Source organism: Triticum dicoccoides, chromosome 1A (assembly GCF_002162155.2).
Source record: "Triticum dicoccoides isolate Atlit2015 ecotype Zavitan chromosome 1A, WEW_v2.0, whole genome shotgun sequence".
Classification (NCBI taxonomy): domain Eukaryota; kingdom Viridiplantae; phylum Streptophyta; class Magnoliopsida; order Poales; family Poaceae; genus Triticum; species Triticum dicoccoides.
In genome coordinates, this window is record NC_041380.1 from 475719138 (window position 1) to 475724483 (window position 5346).

Genomic DNA, 5346 nt, shown 5'->3' on the forward strand with positions numbered 1-5346 from the left:
TCGGCTCCATAGTTATTAGCTAGATGGCTTCTTCTCTCTTTTTGGATCTCAATACAAAGTTCTCCCCCTCTCTTGTGGAGATCTATTCGATGTAACCTTCTTTTTGCGATGTGTTTATTGAGACCGATGAATTGTGGGTTTATGATCAAGTTTATCTATGAACAATATTTGAATCTTCTCTGAATTCTTTTATGTATGATTGGTTATCTTTGCAAGTCTCTTCAAATTATCAGTTTGGTTTGGCCTACTAGATTGATCTTTCTTGCAATGGGAGAAGTGCTTAGCTTTGGGTTCAATCTTGCGATGTCCTTTCCCAATGACAGTAGGGGCAGCAAGGCACGTATTGTATTGTTGCCATCGAGGATAACAAGATGGGGTTTATATCATATTGCATGAGTTTATCCCTCTACATCATGTCATCTTGCTTAAAGCATTACTCTATTCTCTTGAACTTAATACTCTAGATGCATGCTGGATAGTGGTCGATGTGTGGAGTAATAGTAGTAGATGGAGGCAGGAGTCGGTCTACTTGTCTTGGACGTGATGCCTATATACATGATCATACCTAGATATTCTCATAACTATGCTCAATTCTGTCAATTGCTCAACAGTAATTTGTTTACCCACCGTGAATACTTGTGCTCTTGAGAGAAGCCACTAGTGAAACCTATGGCCCCCGGGTCTATTTTCCATCATATTAATCTTCCAACACTTAGTTATTTTTATTGCCTTTTATTTTACTTTGCATCTTTATCATAAAAATACCAAAAATATTATGTTATCATATCTATCAGATCTCACTCTCGTAAGTGACCGTGTAGGGTTTGACAGCCCCTTATCGCGTTGGTTGCGAGGATTTATTTGTTTGTTTAGGTGCGAGGGACTCGTGCGTGGCCTACTACTGGATTGATACCTTGGTTCTCAAAAACTGAGGGAAATACTTACGCTACTTTGCTGCATCACCCTTTCCTCTTCAAGGGAAAACCAACACAGTGCTCAAGAGGTAGCAGTTGTCATTTGATGAACGGGATCACATCATTAGATAATGATGTGATGGACAAGACCCATCCGTTAGCTTAGCCCTATGATCGTTTAGTTTATTGCTATTGCTTTCTTCATGACTTATACTTGTTCCTATGACTATGAGATTATGCAACTCCCGAATACCGGAGGAACACTTAGTGTGTTATCAAATGTCACAACGTAACTGGGTGATTATAAAGATGCTCTATAGGTGTCTCCGATGGTGTTTGTTGAGTTGGCATAGATCGAGATTAGGATTTGTCACTCCGATTGTCGGACAGGTATCTCTGGGCCCTCTCGGTAATGCACATCACTATAAGCCTTGCAAGCAATGTGACTAATGAGTTAGTTACGGGATGATGCATTATGGAACAAGTTAGGAGACTTGCCGGTAACGAGATTGAACTAGGTATGATGATACCAACGATCGAATCGCGGGCAAGTAACATACCGATGACAAAGGGAACAACATATGTTGTTATGTGGTTTTACCGATAAAGATCTTCGTAGAATATGTAGGAGCCAATATGAGCATCCAGGTTCCGCTATTGGTTATTGACCGGAGATGAGTCTCGGTCATGTCTACATAGTTCTCGAACCCGTAGGGTCCGCACGGTTAATGTTCGATGACGATCGATATTATGAGTTTATGTGTTTTGATGTACCGAAGGTTATTCGGAGTCTCGGATGTGATCATGGACATGACGAGGAGTCTCGAAATGGTCGAGACATAAAGATTGATATATTGGATGACTATATTCGGACACCGGATGAGTTCCGGGGGTCACCAGATATATATCGGAGTGCCGGAAGGGTTATCGAAACCACCGTAGAAGTAATGGGCCTTATTGGGCCTAGGGGAGAGAGGGGGGCTGCCAAGGGCTGGTCGCGCCCCCCATGGGCCTAGTCCGAATTGGACTAGGGGGAGGGGCGGCGCCCCCTCCTTCCTTCTCTTCGCCCCTCCTTCCTTCTTCTCCTAGTAGGACTAGGAAAGGTGGGAGTCCTACTTCTATTAGGAGGAGGATTTCTACCCCCTTGGCGCGCCTATGAGGGCCGGCCGGCCTCCCCCTCCCTCCTTTATATACGTGGGGAGGGGGCACCCTAGAAGACACAAGTTGATCTTTAGCCGTGTGCGGTGCCCCCTCCACAGTTTTACACCTCGATCATATTGCCATAGTGCTTAGGTGAAGCCCTGCGTCGGTAATTTCATCATCACCGCCAACACGCCATCATGCTGACGGAACTCACCCTTGGCCTCAGCTAGATCAAGAGTATGAGGGACGTCACCGAGCTGAACGTGTGCAGATCACGGAGGTGTCGTGCATTCAGTACTTGATCGGTTGGATCGCGAAGACGTTCGACTACATCAACCGCATTACTAAACGCTTCCGCTTTTGGTTTATGAGGGTACGTGGACACACTCTCCCCGCTCATTGCTATGCTTCTCCTAGACAGATCTTGCGTGATCATAGGAATTTTTTTAAATACTACGTTCCCCAACAGTGGCATCCAAGCCAGGTCTATGCGTAGATGTTATATGCACGAGTAGAACACAAAGGAGTTGTGGGCATGGGTATATACATATTGCTTGTCATCACTAGTTGATTCTTGATTCAGCGGTATTGTTGGATGAAGCGTCTCAGACCGACATTACACGTACGCTTACGCGAGACTGGTTCTACCGACGTGCTTCGCACACAGGTGGCTAGTGGGTGTCAGTTTCTCCAACTTTAGTTGAATCGGATCCAATGAACTGGGTTCTTTCTGAAGATCAAAAAGCAATCACTATACCGCGTTGTGGTTTTTGATGCGTAGGTAAGAACGGTTCTTGCGAAACCCGTAGCAGCCACGTAAAACTTGCAACAACAAGTAGAGGACGTCTAACTTGTTTTTGCAGGGCATGTTGTGATGTGATATGGTCAAGACATGATTATATAAATTGTTGTATGAGATGATCATGTTTTGTCAAAGTTATCGGCAACTGGCAAGAGCCTTATAGTTGTCTCCTTATTGCATAAGATGCAAGCGCCATATAATTGCTTTAGTTCATCGCTATGCGATAGCAATAGTTGCAAAAACAATAGTTGGTGAGATGACCATGTGATGACACGTTGATACAGATCAAGATGATGGAGATCATGGTGTCATGCCGGTGACGATAGAGATCATGACGATACTTTAGAGATGGAGATCAAAGGCACAAGATGATGATGGCCATATCATGTCACATATTTTGATTGCATGTGATGTTTATCTTTTATGCATCTTATTTTTCTTAGTACGAAGGTAGCATTATGAGATGATCCCTTACTAAAATTTCAAGGTATAAGTGTTCTCCCTGAGTATGCACCGTTGCGACAGTTCTTCGTGCTGAGACACCACGTGATGATTGGGTGTGATAAGCTCTACGTTCACATACAACGGGTGCAAGCCAGTTTTGCATGTGCAGAATACTCGGATTAAACTTGATGATCCTAGCATATGCAGATATGGCCTCAGAACATTGAGACCGAAAGGTCGAACGTGAATCATATAGTAGATATGATCAACATAGTGATGTTCACCATTTAAAGCTACTCCATCTCACGTGATGATCGGACATGGTTTAGTTGATATGGATCACGTGATCATTTCGATGACTAGAGGGATGTCTATCTAAGTGGGAGTCCTTAAGTAATATGATTAATTGAACTTAATTTTATCATGAACTTAGTCCTGATAGTATTTACATATCTATGTTATAGATCAATTGCTCGCATATAGCCTCCCCGTTTTATTTATGATATGTTCCTAGAGAAAACTACATTGAGATTTGATAGTAGCAATGATGCGGACTAGGCCCATGATCTGAGGATTATCCTCATTGCTGCACGGAAGAATTATGTCCTTGATGCACCGCTAGGTGACAGAACTATTGCAGGAGAAAATGCAGACACTATGAACGTTTGACAAGCTAGGTATGATGACTACTTGATAGTTTAGTGCACCATGCTTTACGGCTTAGAACCGGGACTTCAAAAATGTTTTGAAACGCTATGGAGCATATGAGATGTTCCAAGAGTTGAAATTGGAATTTCAGACTCATGCCCGAGTCGAGAGGTATGAGACCTCTGACAAGTATTTTCGCCTACAAGATGGAGGAGAATAGCTCAACCAGTGAGCATGTGCTCAGACTGTCTGAGTACTACAATCGCTTGAATCAAGTGGGAGTTAATCTTCCAGATAAAATAGGGATTGACAGAGTTCTCTAGAAACTATCACCAAGTTACTGGAACTTCGTGATGAACTATAATATGCAAAGGATGACAAAAACGATTCCTGAGCTCTTCGTGATGCCGAAATCGACGAAGGTAGAAATCAAGAAAAGCATCAAATGTTGATGGTTGATGAGACCGATAGTTTCAAGTAAAAGGGCAAGGGAAAGAAAGGGAACTTCAAGAAGAATGACAAGCAAGTTGCCACTCCCATGAAGAAGCACAAAGCTAGACCCAAGCCTGAAACTGAGTGCTTCTGATACGTCTCCAACGTATCTATAATTTTTGATTGTTCCATGCTATTATATTATCAACCTTGGATGTTTTATATGCATTTATATGCTATTTTATATGATTTTTGGGACTAACCTATTTACCTAGAGCCCAGTGCCAGTTTCTATTTTTTCCTTGTTTTAGAGTATCGCAGAAAAGGAAAATCAAACGGAGTCCAATTGACCTGAAACTTCACGGAACTTATTTTGGACCAGAAGAAGCCCACGGAGTATCAGAGATGGACCAGGAGAGTCCCGGGCTGCCCACGAGGGTGGGGGGCACGCCCACCCCCCTGGGCGTGCCCCCTGCCTCGTGGACAGCACGGAGATCCACCGACGTACTTCTTCCTCCTATATGTACCCATATACCCTAAGAACTTCGAGGAGTAGGATAGATCGGGAGTTCCGCCGCCAGAAGCCTTCATAGCCACCGAAAACCAATCTAGACCCATTCTGGCACCCTACCGGAGGGGGAATCCCTCTCCGGTGGCCATCTTCATCATCCTGGCGCTCTCCATGACGAGGAGGAAGTAGTTCTCCCTCGGGGCTGAGGGTATGTACCAGTAGCTATGTGTTTGATCTCTCTCTCTCTCTCTCTCTCGTGTTCTTGAGGTGGTACGATCTTGATGTATCGCGAGCTTTGCTATTATAGTTGGATCTTATGATGTTTCTCCCCCTGTACACTCTTGTAATGGATTGAGTTTTCCCTTTGAAGTTATCTTATCGGATTGAGTCTTTAAGGAGTTGAGAACACTTGATGTATGTCTTGCGTGGGATACCCATGGTGACAATGGGGT